The following is a 23,327-nucleotide window of genomic DNA, read 5'->3' on the forward strand; positions in this document are numbered from 1 at the left end:
TGCCTTTGCCAGCCCACTGACTCTGATGTTAATCTGCTTTGGCAACACTCCCACAGACACACCCAGGATCAATATTTTGTATCCTTCAGTCCAATCAAGTTGACACTCAGTATTAACCATCACAATCTAGGTGTGGAAGTCTGATCTCAGAGCAGCTCCTCTCTGAGTCGGCCTGACACAAAAGCCGAGCCCAACACAGACAATGGGGATCATGGAAGCACTCAGAGTCCCTCTCTAGAAGAGTCTAAATGAGAATCATACAGATATTCATGAATTGAAAAGTAGGAAGGAAACAGAAGCCCAGAGGCCTTCAGCAGAAACCTAGAGCAGCAGAAGCCACAGGCAAGAGGAAGCCTGGGAAGGCAAAAGCTAGGGGAAAGCCTGCAGTCCTAGACAGCTAAAACTGAGTGACATGCAGAAGGGCAATGAGATACTCGTTGTGCAGTGGCATAAATAGTAGAAAATTCGAAAACTCCTGCTGCTGTAGGATCACAAGACAATCCAGTCTCCAGAGTTGCTTCTGATCCTGTATAACCTCCTAATTCCTGATGGACATACCATTCTCCATGAGTCTTGGCTCTTTGCAATTCCACCATGAGGTCTGGTACAGATTTCTGCCTACATATATCCACCAATGAATCTCGATTTCTTCACTGTAACCTGAGTCAGTCTCTCGTTCTGATCATCGAAAAGGCCTATTAAGTATAAAATGCCGTATGGACTTACTGTTTGAACAATGACTCCTAACCTGTTCACAACTCCACTAACATGGATGCTTCTGCTCTGGGAAATTCCAGGGTTTGTCTTCTGTTATTATTGAAATGACCACTTGCCTGTTTTTCAAATGCTCTAAACCTTTTATTTCCATAATGCCTTTGTACTCTCTCATGTACTTCTCATACTGTCTCTAGCCTCTCATAACTAAAAGTACTGATACTATTACTTCAACTACCATTTTACATTTGTACTTTTCCAGATTTTTCATAGTACTTTTCCAAGCGATTTCACCTACATTATCTCTTCTGAATCTTGTAATAGCCTTATGAGGTAACAATAGTAATTATGCTACCTAATATTTACATGGTGTTATATAATTTAATGACCATTTCACACACACAATCTCATTTGACCAGATCCATTTAATGAAGGTGTGGAGTATTTTTCTTATTTTACAGATGAGGAAACTGGGTTCAGGAATGACAACAAACCCATGCAAGTCCACACAACAAAGAATGATTTCTCCTGGCTGTCATTTCAGTGCTGAAATGCTCTGTAGTTTTTCTTTCTGCCGTAGACACCCAGGAGCTGCTCTTACCTGTGTTCCTGTGGCATCGGAGGGTATCTCTTTTCTTGTCTTCATTAGGTCAAGGGTCTTTTAGGTTTAGCATGCACATTTATGTGACTGGGGTCTGCCCACATGCCCACTCTGGGAGTAGCCATTTAACAAGAAAATCTCCTTTGTCTTCCATAGGTGCACTAAAAATAAATTGATCATATTCATTTAGTACCTAGAACTGTTTCTCTCTAGCCCCTTGATTTAATAAAGATGTGTTCCAGAACCCAGCTACCTGAGGCTGGGCTTTGCTTGAATACAGAGGGCTTTTATTTTTCAGCACCAGGAAACTGATTCTTTCAGAGTTGCGAATCAAACCAGCCTGCTACACAATACACATTGTACCATTACAGCTTGTAGGACGGAATGTTGAGATCATTTTAGCTTGAGAGAGAAAGAGAAAGACTCAAAATATAAATTGTTCTTCATTTTTATCTATAACAAATGTGGTTGCTCTAATGATAGCACATGAAGCGGGTTGTTTTATCATTCCTTAAATAAGACCTTGACATTCAGTACCTCATCTTCCTGTCATTTGAAAGCCAAGAGAGTTTAAATCGTGTTCACCCTAGTGTCTGTTCTTCCCAGGCACGCAGATGGCTGATGCAGTTTATAATGGTAACTCTGGTGATTAGAGCAGCATTGCACACATAATAAAGCAAGCAATATGCAAACAGCATGAGCTGGATTCTGGAGGGCTCCTCCACAGGGTCTGAACTACTGCAGAGCAAGGCATTTAGAAAAAGGGTGGCAAATTCTTGGCCGTGGGCTCCACACCATCAATCAAGGCTTTCTTGCTGATAATAGATATAGCTTCTGATTCTTTAAAATATAGAATTCTGGGTGCTTACTTACCAATCAGATCTGACTACAAGACAAAACTTACTTGCCGTTTAAAAATTAGATGATCCCTAGCAAACAAGACTGCCAAGGATTGATCTTGGTCCCATGACTAATGGACCCCATTACCTGGTCCCACTACAAATGAACTCCATGACCCCTGCTGTAAAGGTGACAACTCAAATGTGTCACCTTATATCACAAATGTGCACTCGACATTTACTGCCCCATTCATATTGGGAACTACATTTACACTGATTCAAAGGCCACACTCCAATAATACTGGACAGTGGTTCCCCAACATATCGCATGGTTCCAAACCTCTGTGCCCTTACATACCCTGTTGCTTCTGCCTGGAATGTCCTTTCCCTTCCCTTCTAGGTGACTTTTAAATCCTCTTGACATTTCAAGACTTCAAGATTAAACAATAGCAACTATCCATAACTCACTTCCTCCCTGGGTTATCTGCCACCCTTCCCCAACCCCTGCCAACCCTGGGCTAAGTGATGCACTCCTCTTCTGTGCTAACCATGTACTTTGGACATTCCTCTGTCATTCACTTATCACACTGACATTATTAGTGTTCATATTACTACTTCTGTATCTGTCTGCCTAATAAAGCACAAGGCCCTTGAGGACAACAACACTCTCTTATTTATCCCCAGCACTGAAGTCAATGCCTAGCACATAGTAAATGCTCAGATGTGTGATAGAAAAATACATAGATTAATATGTGAAAAATTAAAGAAGTGGGTACGTAATAAAAGGCAAAGGCAATCCTCCATGTGTTCATGTCTGCATCATTCAGACGCAACATTTCCCACTCTACTCCCCTTTAAATTACAAATTTCTGCACGAAGACACTTAGGCTTCCTTCAGTGTATTAGTTAAGAGTGCATGTAGCTGCACAACAAAAAAACCTGAACAACCAGTTTAAACAAGCAAGGGTTTATTTTCTTACATAAGAAGTCTGGAACAAAGTGGCTGCTGATATTGATTCAGTGGTTTGCCATTATCAGGACTCGAAAATTCTATTCAATTATCACCTCAAGATGTTTCCTAAAGCTCTGGAAATAACTCCAACAGTCAGAACAGGAAGCAATGATAAGGGGGTTCCAGCTACATCTGCCTCCTCCCCAGACTTCTGTTCATATCTCATCAGCCAAAACCAAGTCACATGATCAGGGAATAGTCTCACCCCTAAAGGTGAGGGAGGCTGGTAAGCTGAAAAGAAATTATTCGACTGACTTGGGCCAGGCATGATCCATCACTAGGGCTGGGCACATTGTCTCCCAAACCAAATCAGAGTTCTCTTGGTAAGAAAGATGGCAGAACTAGATATTGAGCAGACAACTAAAGCATATGCGGATTCAGAAAATAGCTCAGTGCTTTAAAAAAAGCATTACATCAGAATGCAAAAGAATCAGCATTCACCACTCACTGTGAATCTTAAGGTTTCTCCTTAAAGACCCAAAGAACATGCCGTCAGGTGCCCTCCTGACTGCCCCATCACCAGGACTAAGGCTAAGACCATGGCTTTGCAGCAATGACCTCACTATGCATTCAGCACAGATCTCTGAAACAGGAAGCTCACCCAGATGTACTCAAATTCTGATTTTATGATATTACAACAATCAAATATCCTGTTCATTCAAGGAGCATCTCTGGAAAGGTGCTGATACACTGCTGGTGGGAGTATAAAGTGACACCAGCATTTTGAAAAGCAGTTTGACATTTTCTAGTTGTTCTGAAATTATACCCAGGGCTTAATTTATAGAGGTATGACTGAGTGACAACACAGAGAAGCTGATGCCACTGTAGAATTTATTACTTCATTTCCCAAGAGAAGGGGGCACGCTCACCACGCAGGGCCACGTGGGAAGCATGGGTATGGTCAGGAGGCAGAAGACAGGAGGTAGGGGAAAGCTGGGGGCACAGCCTTTAGCAGGGTTTCCTTGAAAAGGGAAGGCAGGGTGGAGTAAACAGTTTAGGATGAGCTAGTTTGAATAGCCTCTATCAGCCCTTGGGTTACAGGGGTGGTCTCAAGTTGCCTGGAACTTGGCCCTGGGATAACTTAGGGCAGAAGAAGTATTGGCGTGGTGTGTGCGAGTTAGATAAGGAGGGCGGTTGGGACTATAGATCCTGGATTGGTTTGGCTTGTATATGAAAAGTATGCTTTCTGCCAAGCCCTTTGCAATCTCTAGGAATTGGCTAACCCTGGGAGGGGCAGCATCTCCCTGGGTCTGCAATGCCTCCAAGTGCCACAGAATCAAGAACATGAAAAATAAGAAAAAAACAGTTACTATACTTGGCTCTGTGATGAGTGGATGCCAAACAGACACACACAGAACACTAGTCAAGTTGAAGATACACATCTCTATGATCCAGCAATTCTATTCCTACATAAAAACCCTAGATAAATGCAGGCACCAGGGAACATACCCAAATGTTAATACCAGTGGGTAAATAAATACCCAGTGGGAGTGGGTAAACTGTAGCATATTCATACCCTGGGATGCTAAATGGCAATAAAAACAAATCAACTAGAGATGCACTTAACATTAATGAAGCTCATAAATGATATAGAGTGAAAGAGGCAAAGATACAAAATAATATCTTGTATATGATTTTCCTTATCTAAAGTTCCAAAGCAGGCAGCACTAAACTATAATGCTTAGGGATATAGAGGTGGTCAAAATGTAAAGAAAGTTGTGATCACCTTAAAAGTCAGAGTAGAGTGCTTTCCCGTGGGAGATGAGGGGTTGTTGGGGAAAAGTAAGATGAGGGTTCCTGGGGTACTGATGATGTTGCATCCTTTGAAATAATGGTGTTCATTATTTGTTATACTAGACTTTTCTGTATGTATGCTATATTTAATGATTTTTAAAGGGGTAAAAGAAAAAAATGTAGTTTATAGTCATTAAATGTGATTTATTAGGTACATAACTTCCCTTTATCAATGTAAAGCCTGCTGCTATAGTAGAAGGGTAAAAAATATATAATATTCTTCTGGTATACCATGACTACTATAGCATAAAATATATGTTTATGAAAAATAGATTGACCTGGTGTTTTTTTTTTTTTTGATGACCCTAAATTCTCACATTGTCTTGTCTGCCTGGAGCCAGGCCCTCAGAAACGTGGTTGCTAGTGTTTGCATTCTCCCTCCTGGGTCACGTTTTCCAGAGAGGCAAATTTGAAAGCTGTTTCTAGAAGCCAGCAATGGCTGGCATTATGACCATATATAATTTTTTATATTTTTTATGTAAGGAGGAATTATAAACTTCTTGAAGTTGGGAGGCAAAGAGATGCATCAAGGATAATTACATCCTGCCTGCTTCGGTGCCCCCTGTGGCTGCAAGTAGATATGGTGCCACTTCTTCATTTCCCATCCTAAACCAGTGTGCGCTGCTGCTCTGTGTATGAAACAGCGGCCGGGGCCCTCCGCAGGCAGCTGCTTCTGGAGGTTGTGTGAAATTAGTCTGATATCCCTGGCGCCTCAGCACCTTGGCTCTAGGGTCCATGATATGCTTCAGTGTACAGGTAAAAATTACATGCTCAGAGCTTGAGATTTGCTTTTGGCTGCTTATTTTGTAAGCACCAAAGATCAGCATTTTATGGGAAAGCTCACATTCTCAGCAGGGATGGAGGCTAAGGGGGGTATCTAATCAGCCGAGTGGCTTAAATTTTTGCCCTTGAACCAAAGCAGGTAGCAAGGGAGATGTGAGGCAGTACCAGGATCACTCTGAAATCTTGATGAAAAATCTAATTGCATAGCCAAGTGCATTACTCTGACTGGAGTTGGCAAGATGCCTAGCGGGTAAAATGCTGAAAGCAGGGGCAGTATGGTAAAGGTTTTTCTGTTTTGTTTTGGTTTTTGGTTTAATTTCTGGAAGATTTACTTATGCTATTAGATATTGTAGCGTTGAAGTGAAGAAGTGTTTTGTTAAAAAAAAAAAAAGAAATCTGCTAGGAAAACAAAGAAAGACAGGGATATACAGGGAAAGAGATTTAAAGAGAGACAGAACATGAAGGAAAACAGAGATGGAGAGAGTTCCTAAAAGCAGAAACACGCTGAAAGACAGGGATTCCTGTCCTGACAGTGGACAGGAACTTTCCTTGCCTTTGTTCATTCTGGGGGGTAAATATGTCAAGTTGGAACTCTTTGCACTCTCCAGGTTAGTACCATGCTTAAACCCATTTAATTACTGTGATGGATTGCATTCTTACCACCAAAAACCTTGTTCTCACTCGCCCTAACTACTAATGGGCTATAAATAGGGCCTTTAAATAAGAAACCATGTTGGATGTGGATTGTGTTCACCTGTGTTAATGACATGCAGGGGAAATAGATTAGCTGCTGTCTGCCCATGACACTGCATCATGCATTTTACTACTGACCTGGCCTGGCCCAGTCCAGCAGGACGGAGGGCACTGCCCTGACTGTATACAAATCCAGGCTTTTATGTGAAAAGAAACATCTCCAGTGAAGGAGAGCATTTATAGCAGGACAGAAAGAGCTCCAGTTATTGTTTGGTAAGCAGTTGAGTCCTAGGAGACTCTTCCAGGCGATGAGCAACTTCAGCTGGAAATAACTAAACAGCTCTAAAGGGAAGGGGGGCTAAGGGGAAGGGGAAGTAATGAGCTCCAAGCCACAAAAGAGTTAGAGCATAATTAACTCCCCAATGGTCGCACTGATGGTGCAGGAGTGCTGTCCAACCCTCCCGGCGCTTCCTCTTCAGCTAGAATTAAAGTTTAATTCAGTCTCAAAAGGGCATTAGGAAAAAAGCACTGCACAGTACAACAGGAAGAAATCAATGAACTTTACGGAGAAAAGATTGCAACGTGGCTGCTCCTTCCTCCACAGTTTGCAGAGTGGGCTGACTTTAAGGTGCAACTATTGGATCGTCTGAAGCAGACTGAAGGAAGTCTAAGTCTGGGCCATTTGGGAAAGGAAAGGATGGAAATAGCTGCCTGATGCCTGGAGAAGCTATTTGTTTTGACTACTGCTGCTGCTATTTGCCTTAAGGTTGGAGCTCACAGGACTGTGGAAAATCAATGCCCTTAGCCGAGAAAAAGTATTTTCTTCAGACAACTGGGAGGCCCCATGCTTTGGCACCTACATGCCTTTTTGGGTGTTCTGTGCTCAGGACAGGGAAACCTATTGTCAGTGGCCTATCTCCCACATTTCACACTCACAGCAGATCATCCTTAATACTTCCTCCTCTATTCAACAAAGTTATTTCTATCAATAATTGGAAATTTTAAAAATAATGTGGCCAGGAAAGGCAGTGAAAATTTTTCTTTATTATATTTTTGTACATATAGCCAGACTTGCAAGAAAGAAAGGAAGAAAGGAAGGGAGGAAGGGAAAATGTATTAAACATACATAAAAGGGAAAGGCACAACTATTTAATCAAGGGTTTTATATCCACCTTACAGCGTGAGGTTTGATCCTTTCTTTACAATATATTATTTTATATAAAGAATTGTCCGGCGACTTCTAAGTAAATTTTCATAAAACCAAAATGTCTACAAAAAATACAAGTCAGGCAGCTGTGAAATCATGCAATTGTGGTAATATTTTATTTACTGGATTTATTATTTAGTTTTAAAAGGAATAATTATAATTTTAAAATAAGAGTGCATTTCCATTTTAAAGCTATCATTTACATTCAGTAAAATATTTTATGTATGAACTAAAATTTGCACTTAACAAAAATTTCATACCGCACCAATTTTCAGTGATTCACTGTTTCAAATTTTAAACACAAATAAACACTCAAAATGTTTAAGTGTCAGAAGTGAGGTAATTCAACTTCTGTTTGTCTTTTGCAATCATTGTTTTTTTTTTTTCAAATCTATTGTAGGAATATTCAGCACAATAAACATGGAAGAAACAAATGGCAGGCAACGCAAGCTCAAAGGATTCCAAGCCATTGTGAACTGACTCTTCAAATAAGCACTTATTTTCACATAACCAGGAAGTTTCTGGATTAACTTCCATATAAGACATACTTATTAAAAGGTAAATAATTTGGCCAGGTGTGGTGGCTCACACCTATAATCCCAGCACTCTGAGAGACTAAGGCAGGTGGATCACGAGGTCAGGAGATTAAGACCATCCTGACCAACTCGATGAAACCCCATCTCTACTAAAAATACAGAAATAGCCGGGCGTGGTGGCACGTGCCTGTAATCTCAGCTACTCGGGAGGCTGAGGCAGGAGAATCACTTAAACCTGGGAAGTGGAGGTTGCAGTGAGCCAAGATTGTGCCACTGCACTCCAGCCTGGGTGACAGAGCGAGACTCCGTCTCAAAAAAAAAAAAAAAAAAAAAAGATAAAGAATTACAATGTGCTGATCTGAAGCCTGTAGAGCATTAAAACTCAACAGTAACCACAGCTATTGTTTAACATTTAGATCATTAAAAATTTTGTCAGGGAAGAGTTTTTATTATGACATTATTTAGAAGTGGGGGTACATGGTGCTAGTGAAAAAACAGATCTCAGGGGCTGTATGCAGTGTTTCAAGAGGCCAGGCGTGGTGGCTCAAGCCTGTATCCTAACACATTGGGAGGCTGAGGTGGGTGGATTGCTTGAGCCCAGGAGTTCAAAACCAGCCTGAGCAACATAGTGAGCCCACATCTCTACAGAAAATACAAAAATATGCTGTGCATAGTAGTGCATACCTGTAGTCCCAGCTACTCAGGAGGCTTAGGTGGGAGGATCACTTGAGCCTGGGAGGTGAAGCTGACAGTGATCTGAGATTGCGCCACTGCGTTCCAGCCTGGGCGAAGGGAGTGAGACAGTGTCTCAGGAAAACAAAAACAAAAAATCAAAAAACAGATCTCATTTTAGTTGATTTGTCATTGTTTTGCAATTCTTTATAGATCTGCACCCCTATTGCTGGCACTGGGTGGAGCTCCCCATGCCATGCCCTGCCCTTGGCACTCTTCTGCCTGTTATTCTCGCCCATGACCCCAGAGCCAGGGAGAATCTCACCAATGCAGCCCAGGGCACCTCCAATAACATCTGACCAGAGTGAGGGAGAAGAAACGCACGAGGCAGATGTCTCATTTATGGAAGTGCTCCTCTGGGTCAAGCCCTCTGCCAAAAATTTTCATGCACAATGGCCCTTCCATTCTCCCCAACAATTCTTCAAGGGAGGGGTGATAATCCCAGGATTTGGAAACAAGGAAAAGCAGACTGCAAGAAGTTAAGCGACCTCCCCAATGGCCCGCTGCTCATAAATGGTAGTATCAGAATTAAAACCCAGATGAGGCTGCCCAGGGCTGAGGTTTGAGTTACCCCCTGAAGGTGAGCACCATGGAAAATGGCCTGGAGTTCCCTGACTGTGTATAAATGCAGGAAGACATGCTAAGGGTACTACTGCTCTCCGCAGAACAAGCACACTTCTCTCGGGCTCTTTCCTGAATTCAAGTAATCACACCTCGCACACAAACTCACTGCCAAGAAAGAGCTTTTATTTGACTCAGGAGGTAGAAAAAGTTTCATCGAAGGGTTTCTAAGCTTGTTCTCTTTCTTTCTTCCTTCCTTCCTTTTCTTCTTCCTTCTTTCCTTCCTTTCTCTTTTCTTTCTTTTGTTCATTCTTACTTTCATTTTTCTTTCCGTTTCTTTTTTCTTTTTCTTTCTTTCCCTTGTCCATTCCCTTTCTTTTCTTTTTCTTTGCTTTTTTCTTTCATTTCTTTGAGATGTTCCCCTCTTTTGCTTTCTCTGAATTTTTGTGTCTCTTTTTCCTTCTTTTTTATTCCCCTTTTAACCGACTTCCTTAACATCTGTATCTCGAGTGAAATTGCTGGAACTATCACATTAAGTTTCAGAGAATTTCTCATTTGGGACCTTGCTTATCACACATGGCTCCAAGGGGCTGATGGATTCGTTTTATATCCTCTTTACTACTAAAGCTTATGGGGGAACATCTTGTGTCTCTCTCTCTTTTCTCTGCTACATTAAAAAATGATCCTCTAGCTCTCCACATGGCCAAAGCTTGAATGAGGACTTGCTTACTGGTTAGTATTGATTAGTACTTATTTATGACTGGTATAATATTTTTCCTACAGAGTACAAATTGCAATTTGCAGTATCAGACCACAGAAAGCTTTGGACTACATAATAAATGCAAGATTTGACAAACATGAATCATGTTCTTTCTTCTCCCCTCCACTTTTAGGCAGAGCTATTTTGTGTTCTTTTGTGGTCTTGCCTTTGAGTATGACCAGGGGCAACAAGTTTAATGCTCACCATCTAAGACTACTGGGGGAAGGGCTCCTCCCCACTCACCAATGTGAGTGGCATAATGAGAGCTAAGAACAGCCCAGGGTCGTGGGACTGCTACACAGCAGAGCTTTCCTTGAGTTTGTCTCCTCTGGAGGCATGTCCTTGACAATCTTCATAGCAACAAAACAGGTCAGTGAGGAAGGGAGAGAGCAATTGAGGGCTTTCTTTACTTCCATAGCTGGCAGAGCAACAGGTGTCCTTACTATTATTTTCATTTTTACCCATTTACCTAGTCAAAACACATAGGAAGAGACTAAGCATCTTCAGAATAACAAAAATGTATCAGTTAGGATTAGGTTCCTCTGCACATAACAGTAGCCCACATAAGTGACTTAATGATATACAAATTTATTTTTCCCCACATAAAAGAGGTCTTGAGATGGGCAGCCCCAGGCTGTAATGGAAGTTCCACAGTTACTGAAGACCAGGTGATTTTTCATCTTTCTTTGCCATCATACTTAGCATATGGCTTTCATCCTCAAAGATCACCTCATGGTCCAAGACAGCTGTTGGAATGCCAGCCACCATTTCTGCTTTTTAGGAGAGAACCAGGAAAAAGGGAAAGGCGAAACACATAGCTCTCCCAGTTGAGGCAGGATTCTTGAAGATTTCTGGAAACCCAACAAACAACTCCTACTTACAGGAGGCTAGGAAATATGCCTCTGTTTCTAGGCCCATCACCAACCAGAATAAAATCAGAACCTGTGAGTGAGGAAGGAGAGAATCGATACTGAGTAGGCATCCAGCAGTCTCTGCTCCAAGTGAGGTGCCAGCGCCTGAGCTAAGAACTTTATATACATAGCTCCGCTTCTTCCTCAAAATACCTCCACTAGCCACAGGCCATCAGAGCTACAGAAGTCTCGGGAATTATTAATCCACCAACCCAATTTTATTTTAACTAACGTTTGAGTAGAGCTTTAGCATTTATACAACTATGCCCCAAATCTCATTGAATTCTAAAAAACACTCCCTTAAGGTAAATATTATTCTTAACTTGATTTTCCAGTAGAGGAAGTTGAAATCTAGAAAGATTTAAGTGGTTGGCTCAAAGTCATATGGCTAATTAGAGGCAAAACTGGTACTAGCACTCAGATCTCCTGATATCTAGCCCAACATCTTCCTTTCTTTCTTTCTCCCTTTCTTTTTCCTTCCTTCCTTCCTTTCTTCTTTCCTTCCTTCCTTCCTCCTTCTCTTTTTCTTTCTTTTTCTTTCCCTTTCTTTCCTTCCTTCCTTCTTTCTTTTTTTCTTAGAGATGAAAGATACAGAAAAGTTCAGAGAATATTATAAATGTCAAACCATTACTCAACAAATGCTGATGTTTTTGTCATTTTGCTTTGGAAATTTTTATTTTTAGATTAAAAAAATTACTGAGAAGATTGAAGTCCATTTTGTATTCCTCACCAATCACATTCCCCTTCCTCTCCAGAAATAATCAATATCATTATGGGTATCTCCCTGGTCCATGTGTCTCTTTAAATTTCTCATATGCATTCATAAATAATATAAATTGATCTTTTTGAAGCCTTTCTTTTTCAATCAACATTGTTTTTGAACTTTATCCAGGTTAATGCATACAGTTCATTCATACTAATTGCTGTGGGATATTCTATCCATAAATATACAGTACATTTTATTTATCCATTTCTATTTTCCTACTACATATATTGAGAGCTTATGATGTGCCAGGAAGTATTCTAAAAGCTTTTTGTGTATTATCTCAATCATCATAACAAGTCCATGAGGAAGACGTTGTTACAATCCCTGTTGTGTATAAGACAGAATGTAAAGCAAGAGAGAAATAGGAATCAGCCCAAGGTTTTACAGCTCTTAAGCCACAGAGCTAGAATTCAACCCCAGAAGATCTGAATCCAGAATCCCTTCCCTTGAATTCCACTCTAAATAACCCAGGAAAATTCAGGCATCCTCACCAGTACAGCCATTCCTGTTATTAAAATATTGCCCCAAACACTCTGCCCTGATCCGGCAGGACCTTGCCCCACTCTATGAACAGCATATGCTCTGATTGGTTGGTGCCTGTACCTATTTTATTGCTAAATATCTTGAAAACCACTCCTATTCTGTACTGACTAGACACTTGGGTTGTTTCCAATTCTTCACCTCTGCAAACAAGGAGATGTAGGGGTAGAAATGCTGAGTCATACATTATACCTATCAAAGATTTTACCAAAACCTGCTGATTGCTCTCGAGAGTTGACTACATTCATGAACCACACTAATAAGCTAATGTAAACTCCCATTTCTCACCAATATTTTATGTCATTAACCATTTTGATTTTGCCAGTTTGCTGGCTATAAAAAGGTATCTCCTTGTCTTTATTTGCATTTTGCTGATTACTAATACGATCGAAAGTTTTTTTAATGTGTTTATTTGCGGTTTGGATTTATTCCTGTTTGAATTGTCTTTCTCTGCTCTTTGCTTATTTTTAAAGTGGCTTCTTTTTTATGTATTCTCTCTCTTTTTTTGAATGTTTATATTTTCCTTTCTTTTATTTTCTTTCCAACTTTTAGGTCCGGGGGTATATCTGCAGATTTCTTACATGGGTACATTGTGTGTCACAGGGGTTTGGTATACAGATAATTTTGTCACCCAGGTAATCGTAGTAGTACCCAGTAAGCAGTTTACCTGTCCTCACCCTCCTCCCACCCTCTTCCTTCATATAGTTTGGACATTAATCCTTTGCCTATAATACCTGGTATAAATTCTCTCCCTGCCTCATCCTTCCTGTTTTAATTTTACACTTTATATACTCAAATGGATAAATATTTTTCTTTATAGGATGTACTTATTGGTATTTTAAAGAGTTTTCTCATTCTAGAAGTAGTGAAGAAATCCAGTATTTTCTTCTCATTCTTTTATAACTTTGTTTCTTATGTTTATTTTTGTGTGTGGTATGAGAAAGGAATACAGTAATTTTTTTTCTCCCTGGAAATTGTTCCAGCGCCATTAATTTAGTAAGTTATCTTTTCCCCACTGATTTTTATACCACTTTTAACATACATGTCTAAGTAACATATGTGTACTGATCTGTTTCTCAATCTTCTATGCTATTTCATCAATTTGTTTTTCTCTTCTCGGTTTTCTTTCAGTTTAATTCTCTGGCTTAAAAATAATGCATGCTAGAGCCTAATGCCTTCTATCCACTCATATAATTCCTGTTGTCCTGATGCTGCACACAAGCCTAAAAATTTGTTAAGTGTCTGACAGTTCTTCAGGAAGGTAAGCTAGAAGGCATATGGTCTCTTTGATTTCCACATCGGAGATTCCACTTGCCAGACTGAGAGATCTACCCTTTTAGAGTGCAATCCTCTGCAGTACAAGGAAGAATACATTCTAAAGGTAGTGAATAAGAAGGAATGAGTCCCAGGCTCTGTATCCACACAAATATCCCCACTGCCAACATCCATTCTCTGACATCCAAGTAAATGTTAATGACAGCACATTATTCATAACCATCATTCTTATTAATTTAAATTGACCAAAATAACACAGGTATCCAAAAAAGATTGAAAAATAATCAATTCCAGAGCTTAGGCAATAAAGCAAGTTTTAAAATCACATTGCTTTTTGGAAATGATCATATTCATACTATATAATGATCTGTACTCTATAGTACTTTACAGCATTTGGGCATCTGTATATATCCAAGGTTTAGAGTCTGGCTCTGGGAAAAGGCCCTTTGAGCACAGTTATATACACTGTAGGCAGAGAATGTGAGGGTTGATCAGTTTCCTGCATACAACACCCTGAAATAAATCAGGGTACAAAAGAAATAGATCCTGGCCTGGCCTGGTGGCTCACACCTATAATCCCAGCACTTTGGGAGATCAAAACAGGTGGATCACTTGAGCCCAGGAGTTCCAGACCAGCCTGGGCAACATGGAGAAACCCTGTCTCTACAAAAAATACGCAGAGAAAAAATTAGCTGATTGTAGTGATGTACACCTGTAGTCCTAGCTACCAGGGAGGCTGAAATGGGAGGATCACTGAAGCTCAGGAGTTCAATGCTGCAGTGAGCCATGATCACACCACTGCACTCCAGCCTGAGTGAAAGAGTGAGGCCTTATCTCAAAAAAATAAATAAATAAATAGAAAGAAAGAAAAAGAAGAAAGAAAGAAAGAAAGAAAAGAGAAAAGAAAAGAAGAAAGAGATCCTTCCCAGCAATCCTGAGTTTGACTATAGCAGTTATCTCTCCTCTACCTGAGTATAGACTCAGCCCAGAGAACAGTGGGGATGAGGAGGATGGGGACCGGCTAGGAACCAGTATCTCATACAGCCCAGCTTTTGACCCTCACCTCAACCCAACTATAACGGTTAGAAATATGAGTCATTATTCTTTGTCAGTATTAAGATCATAGGCAGTCCTGACAAAGTGCTTTTCAGCTCAAACCACCAGCGTTATTTTTCCTCTTCTGTAAATCATAAAGTACCTGATCTGTACAGTTAGAGTTTTTAAACTCTTGCATTTGCTAAATGAGACTCCTGCATGGCAGCTTCAAGAATATGCCACAGTTCAATCAGAAGGCCATTTTCAATATTAGAATGTATTTTTCCACAGACAATTTGACTCCCAGTGATGGAATGTGAGGGCGGAGGAGTGGGGAGGAGTAATTCCTAAAACATCTTGACTCTCTGGTTTTGCTGGAGAGTTTGTATAAAATATAGTTATCAAGATACTGATTGCACAGAGCCAGCATTACAAATGCACATCTTTTTACTCTATCTCTTTACTCTCTGTTCTCTGTCTTTTTCCAAATGAAATTTTACACAACTAAAGGAAGATAATTTTTGTTAACTCAAGAAATGTAAGGATATTTCTGATATTTAGCATCTAATTTCTGTAATTAAAATTATATATTGCTCAGACTAAATTTGAATGGAAAGGCAATAAACTGTATAGCCAAGGATATTTATTTTTAAAAATATATTTCTCTCCTGCATTAGAGCTGGCATGATTCTTCTGGTCTTCACCAAGCAAAAAAATTGTTTTTAAAAAGGAGAACAATGCAATCTACTCATCCATTCGAAACAAGAAGTTTTGAAGAGGATGAAATGAGAACTCCACAACTCCTTACTTAAAACCATATTTGGAAACTCCCTCAAACATTGTCCCCTGGGTTCACATCTAGGGATCAAATTTTAGATGAAGCTGTTTTTTTAACAAGATTCACCCAATTCTTCCATAATAAACCACACTGGACAGGTTCCAAGACTAAAATGCCATGTATTGTATTATGCATAATAGCAAGTCATATTTATGCAGGGCCTTGGTATAATTTATAATTGTTTATCGATTTTTATTTCTTTTTATTCTGTTTCTTGACATGTGGACCTGACTGGCATGCTTACATCAATTGCTCTTTTTTCTTGCTTTGTTGTGGTTGTGTTTTAATGAAAACTCTTCTTCCTGAAAAACATCCAGCTCCATGCCAGATCAATGGAATCTGCAGTTTTTCTTTCTGGAATATAAAACAAGAGCTTGGATTCAACTGGCCAACAAATACATTTGCTAAATGAGGCTTTCCTCAAATGTCACTCATTCATTCAACAAGTATTTACTGAGCACTTCTTAGGCTCCAGGCATTGTGCATGTCTATGAATACAATAGTGAATGAAGCAGACATACAGCTGGGTGGTGGCTGAAATGCAATGGGGAAGACTGAAACAAGCAAATATCTAATTACCCATTGTATTAAGCAGAGAGAGGTAAAAATAGAATACTGTGATAGAGAATAATGCAGTACAGAACGCTCCTACTTAGAACAGTTGAGGAGGGCCTCATGGAAGTCTTTTAAGCCAAGTCCTAATTGATGAGGGTGTCCCAACCATTGAAAGAGAGGAGGGGAGTATGTCAGCAGAATAGCAGATGTGAGGGTCTGGAACAGGGCGTAGACCCTCGACGCTCACCATCTTTGCCCCCCTACCTGCTGTCCAGCTTCATAGGACAAGTCCAATCTGTTTCCCGTAAGAAGCCTTCCTGTCCATCCATGCATGGTCCTCTCTTCCACGACCTCCTCCAGCATTTCATCTGTTCCCCATGACTTACCATGGAGCCATATGCTGGGTTGTATGGTCCTCAGGTGGTTCCTGTGGTTAAACCTGTCTCTTTCACAAGTTTTGCAAACCCACTGAGGACAGAGGGCACATGCCCCTTTTGCACCCCATGCCATGTCTGCTGCAGCGCTGGAGTGGAACTGACGTGGGAGGAATTGAAATGAACTGGATGGAAGGCCTAGCGGGGCAGGTGAACGGCCGTGGCTAAGCCTCTTTTCTATCTGCATCTGCTCACATTAGGCAAAATGCAAATAGATAGGCCCCATCTCTCTATTCTACTTAGCATTTATATGACACCTTTCAGCACAGAGAAATGAGTAAGTGTAACCAGAAGTGGCTGTTCCATGTGCTCATCCCCAGCTCGGCTGTGGCCAGGCATCTGGTCCCCACCTGCCACCACACCCCTCCTTCCCAGAGGGGCAGCTCTGGACCCCACCACTTCACTTTCAGCAGAGCCCTTCCCATGGAACTGCACACTGTTGAAAGAATGCATTGTCTGTGCTCAAGGGAAAATGCGGGTAGCACATTGCAAATCTGAGCTGTTATGTGATAGATGAGCAATGAAAAGCATCCTGACATCATTAAGGTGTTCTGGAACATGCTCTCTGCTCCAACCTCACCTGTATGCAACTGCGTGAAGACAGAATTGCCTGCATGATAACCAAAGCCTGGCTTTGGAGTCAGCAAATTGGGTCATTCCAACCCCACGGGGTTTTTCTAGATTCTGCCAGTTGGGGACAAAGACATTTCCTAGAAACTACCAGACGCACATCTGCAGATGGTCTTAGAGGATAGGGCTATCTTCAAGCACATGAAAATAGACTTGCCTTTTCACTGTTGCAAGTATTCCCAGAATTTGAAGCTGTTCTTCAGCACTACCTCTTGCCCCACATTCTGGAAGCCCTCTCCCAAGACCCAGGGCATCCACATCTGGACAGGCCCCTCTGTAGAACCCACAGCACAACCTCCTGACTTTGCCAGGGCCCAGCACTAACAGGGAGTTGGGGACAGACCACCTGCTGTGTGGCAGAGCAACTTATCTGACATTTATGGGATGAGATTTGTCAGGGTCGGAAAGGGCAACTCTTTAAAATTTTTTAAAGAGCATCTTAACCTTTGGCATGCTGCCTGGGGAACTAAAAGTAACCTCTTATTCTTCCCTACTGATATTGTGGAATTTCAAGTTTCTAGAAAAGAAATTGAGTATCAGTCAGCAAAAGCAGTGGAGTAGCTGGATTTATTCCTGATGGCTAATCACCCCTAATTTGCCTACAGAGACCTCAGTGGTCACTGGGGTAGAAGAGGATACATCACTCTACAACATACAGGACAACATCCTGGGCTCTATCCTCATAGCAGCAAGCTCATTTTGCCTCCTGTTTCATAGTAAGAGTCATTGTTCACCGAGACAGCAGCATGTGTAGTGATTGGAACATGCAATTCAGAGTCCGATTACATGGGTACAAATCCTGGTTCTGTCTCTTACTAGCTCTGTGATCTTGAGCAAGTCACATAGCATCTTGGTTTCCACGTCTGTAAACCAGAAGGAAATAATAGCTCAGTCAATAAAATATGATGAGGCTCAAATGATGGCAAAAGTCCTCAGTACAGTGTCTGGCATGTAAAGGGGTGTAGTAAGTATTCACTATTTATCGCAGACCTACTTACTATGTCACACACTGAATTATGTGCTTTATTTAATTCTGTAATTTAATCCTACAACAACTCTCAAAGGTAGGGCCTATGCTTATAATCACCATGCTATGCTACTCACCTTGTTTCCCTAAGAGAAATATTTTCATGTCAGTGGCTATTCCCACCTGCAATTTTCCCTTGACAAATTGCTCCAAGACGGGTACTTCCTAAGGGGAAGCTTTCTCCATTAGCGAGACAGGAGGGGAAATGGAGGGGCAAACCTTGACCCACCATTACCAAGAAATCAACTGTGGAAGTGAGTCATCTATCTCTCGTCACTGGGCTGGACTTGATGATTAATGGGAGACATTTAAGATTAATACACTTTCTTGTTTAAGTTTTGAAAATTAAAGATCTTAGAAATGTGAACCCAGAGAATAAAGGGAAAAAAAGGAAGTAGAACAATATTCTCTTTCTAGTTACCTGCTTTCAAAAACTCAATCCCTTTATGCCAGCATTTAGAGAATTGCCTGTCCCCAACCAGGTCATCTTGCTTTCCTTTTCTCCCTCCTCACCTCCAAAAGGACATGAGTTCCAGCCAAAGTGCATATCATAGATCCTCAGTACAAACAGTTTCCAAGTTACCAAATGGGACAGTGGAACAATTGATTGTACTGGCACAGGCCAACAGTGGGAGATAAGAGAGTGACATGTGGGTCCAAACAGCTATTGTTGCTGCATTTTTCTGTTTGGTTTTGGGTCTTTTGTGTGTGTGTGTGTGTGTGCATGAGTGCACAGGCTGTCCTGGCCTAAGCCCTTGAGATTCTTGAGAAAGAAAAGATACCTCAGCTAGAGTCTTATTGAGGCCAAGTTTCTAAGAGCTCAGGCCCAATCCTGTCAACCTTAACAGAGCTGACACTGCCTCATCCTGAAATGGGCTTTCAGACCCAGCTATCAAGAGCTACCCTTTGGCCCCAGATGTCACTATCAGAGTTAGGCCATTTAAATGAGCATGGCTGACATTTATTGAGCACTTTTCACTGTGATAAAAGTGCTTTTCAGGCTTTCATTTAGATCTCAAAACAGATGCATTTTAAAGGGACTTATATTTTCTGATTTCTAGGAATAAGAAGGCAGAAGCCAAGAGATCTTGAGAACCTCACCTATAACTGCACAGCTGGTCAGTGATAGGGCAAGAATCTGAGCCCAGGCCTGTGTTCTTGACCTTAAACCCATTGCCTAAGAATGAGAGGAGAGAAAAAGAAAGCACAGGAAGTGGGGGAAAGGATGAAGACAAAAGAAGAAGGTATGATGTAAGACCTAAAGTCAATACCCAATATTGCCTGCTACCTTGACATCTGGCAAAGTATGGCAAGCCCCAAATGGCCTAGATGTGAGTTCCCCTCCTTACTCTGCTCCCAAGAATAAGGTTTTCTAGCCATACAACACTCTTTATCAGAGGTCAGACAGGGCTGGGCTTATACCTGTAGTCCCAGCTACTCAGAAGGCTGAGACAGTAGATCACTTGAGCCCAGGAGTTTGAGGCTGCAGTGAGCTGTGAGCTATGATTGTACCACTGCACTCCAGCCTGGGTGACATCATCTCTTAAAAAAAAAAAGAAAAAGAAAAAGAGACCAGGCATGGTGGCTCACACCTGTAATCCCAGCACTTTGGGAGACCAAGGCAGGCAGATCACAAGGTCAGGAGTTTGAGACCAGCCTAGCCAACACGGCGAAACCCCATCTCTACTAAAAATACAAAAATTAATCAGGCATGTTGGCGGGCACCTATAATCCCAGCTACTTAGGAGGCTGAGGCAGGAGAATCGCTTGAATCCCGGAGGCAGAGGTTGCAGTGAGCCCATATCGTGCCATTGCACTCCAGCCTGGGCGACAAGAGCAACTCCATCTCAAAAAAAAAAAAAAAAAAAAAACAGCCAGGTACAGTTCCTACTTACCCCTGACTAGTGAGCTTCAGTTCCCTGCCAGACCAAGGAATTATTCAAACACGGTAACCACATTCTCCCTTACAAACCGGGGGGCACACCACTCTCCTGATACTGCAAAGCTTGCCTCCCTCTGCTTGTTCCCTCCATTTCCAAGCGCAGCAGCCATGTGGCCTTGCACGGCATGAGGTGTCCTCTTCCTGGGGCTTTGAGTGGACATATGTATAAATAAACCACCGTTCATACCCTCTGTCCAGTGTCAGGTATCGTGTCTTGTTCAGCCATGCCTGCATCCCTAGGATGGGAATCCGTCCCTCTTCAAGAGGAGGTGATCAAAACAGAAGAAAAATAGTTAAAGAGGAAAGGATGAAGGATGAATCTGAGGTGACCCACCCGTTGATTCAGCCACAGGGTTTTCCAGGCGGGTCCAGAGGCTGTGATGCTGTGATTAAGAGAGCAGATCTGGAGACAGCCTGGATTTAAATCATTTCTCTACCCCTTCAGGCAAGTTACTAAACCCCTCTGGGCCTTCATCCCTCATCTGTAATGTGGGAATGGATAATAGCAACCATCCATTTGGTGTAAGAAGTAAATAAAATCATCCTTGTATAAGGCCTAGCGATTAGCAAAAACCCATTGTCTTTAATATCCTAAACCTTCAAGCTCTGGGATCACGTTTCCTCCTGTATCTACCGGAGAACCCATTTGCCTTTCCTCCACTGGCCCAGCCAGCTCATCTTTGTGTTTCTGCAGCATTATTTGTGGAGCTGTTGACTGCAATATTCTTTTAAAATGTCTCTAAATTGTGTGCACCAACTTAAGTAAACAACTGAAGGACCTAGTCCTCCTATGCTGCCCAACAAGGAGCGCTAGTTTCAAGCACTCTAAAACTGCCACAGCCTTCACATGACAAAAACAGCAGAGAAAGTCGTTCTGAGAGTTTTCCAAGTGAATAGGCATCAACATTCTGAAAAGCTTCAGCAGCGTCTACTGGGTATTCATGTTTGAATATTTATTCACCAATGAACGCTCACATTTATTGAGTGTTTATTATGTGGCAGGCACTATTACAAGCATTTACATGCATTCACACTTTATTTTCACAGCGATAGATTTGAGGTAAAGTATTGCCCTAATTTTGCAGATGAGGAAATGGAGGCACAGAGGGGTTCACCAATTAATTCTAGATTCAGAAATTCTGTGTAACTGGTCTAGGGAAAAGGCCCAGGCAGTGGTCTATTTTCAAAGCACCCTCAATTGTTCTCAGGTGCTGTCAGGGTCAGAAACGCTTGCCAGAGCCAGTCATGCCTTGCATTGTGAACTGTTTCCTCTAAGTGTCTCATGTCTCCAATTACATCATAAATCCCAGGAGTGAAACAGCTCAACAGAAACAATATCTTCTATTAATCTGGAATCTATTCCTTCAATACTGACACCACTGGGTTTGTCCAGAGTAACCACTCAGTACACTTGACATTTACATACTTGGATTGTGCACAGTGATGGGGAATTTCTGCCATGCAAGGCAGGCACTATTTTAGGCGCCTTACATCAATTATTTCCTTTATTCTAAGAAGTGGGCGTTACTCTTATTATTCCCATTTTATAGATGGAGAAACAAAGGCACAAACTGATTATGGACACACAACTAGTAAATGGCAGAGCTCTGAGTTGACCAATCTGGCTCCAGAGCATGACCTAATCCAACATAGTAGAGTAGAAGGCAAGGGGAAGGGGAGAGGAAAACCATAAAGAGGAAGAGAAAGCCAACTTGAGAATTCCAAGTTATTTAACTAGTATAGTATCAGTTTGGTAGGACTGCTGTAATGAAGTATCATTGACAGGGTGGGTAAAAAACAGGAGTTTATTATCTATCTCACTGTTCTGGAGGCTAAAAGTCTTCAGGGGACAAGAAATATCTTTTCTTCCCCTGTTGGATTCATGACTGTGGCCCCTATAACCAAAGACAGATTAACAGGAGAAAAGCATGGCAAATTTCTTTAATGTAAGTTTTACACAGCATAACCTTTGGAGATGAAGACCCAAAAAAAGAGGAAAACGTCTGTAATGTTATCCTAAGCTTGGTGAAGAAGTGGATAATTGCAGAGAAGTATGATTGGACAAAGGTACCTTAGGTACCATTATTACCTAATGGTAATAAACAGAGTTGGTCGGGGAAGGGGGGAGAAATTTAGCAAGTCCTGTTTGTTCAGATTCTTCTGTGTCCCTGTCCTCAGAGATAAGGATGTTTCTTTCCTCCAGCTATAGGGAGGGCACCTCTCGCGTAAAGGTCTTATGACCTGCTGCAGGGAAAGCTCAGAAAATTCTTTCTAGATTTTATGACCTACTTCTGGAGAAAAGGGCTAAGGGAAGGTGATAGTGACCTTCCTGCTTTTGCTGTTTTCTCAAATGCCAAAGTGTCATATTTGATGTTCAAAGATGTGTGCAATCTTTGACTTTACTTAGCACATAGGAGCATCTCCCCAACCTCTGCCTTTGTCTTTTACATGATGTTCTCCCTGTGTGTGGATTTGTCCTCAAATTTCCCCTTTTCATAAGAACACCAGTCATACTGTATTAAAGCCCACCTTAGTGACCTCATTTTAACTTGATCACCTCTGTGAAGATCCTCTCTCCAAATAAATCACATTCTGAGGTAGTGGGGGTAGGACTTCAACATACATATTTGAGGAAGACACAATTCACCCCTCCACAGAAGTCGGGGGTCGCATGGTGTGTGGGTTAATAAGCCAGTGCTCCACAGGAGTGGGGAGGAAAACACTCCCAAGACTGGAGGCTGCCAAGAGAACAGCTCTGATGTGTTTAGATGAGGGTGGGTCAAACTTCAGCAGAGGCCAGGACAGCAAGGACCACGCTCAGGCTTCTGCTGGCACTGAGCATGAGTGGTCACCGAATGGCTCCCCTCTTTTCCTGGCAATGCCTGGGCTCCTGGATTGCACAACACTCTCATCAATGAAAACCAATAAGCTGAAAGAAAAACTAAACAACAACAAAATAAACCACACACATAAGAAAGAGTAACCTTATGTTGTCTGTAAAAAACCTCAAAAAATGCCAACAAATACTGAGTCAGGAAATTCTCCCCTAATAGCTTTTGTTGGAAACATTTAACATTTCTACTTTATCTCTTCTTTTCTTTCAGACCACTCCTCAGAGGCAATCAAGTGCAACAATACCATC

This window comes from Trachypithecus francoisi, unplaced genomic scaffold (genome assembly GCF_009764315.1).
Source record: "Trachypithecus francoisi isolate TF-2019V2 unplaced genomic scaffold, Tfra_2.0 Lachesis_group2, whole genome shotgun sequence".
Taxonomy (NCBI): domain Eukaryota; kingdom Metazoa; phylum Chordata; class Mammalia; order Primates; family Cercopithecidae; genus Trachypithecus; species Trachypithecus francoisi.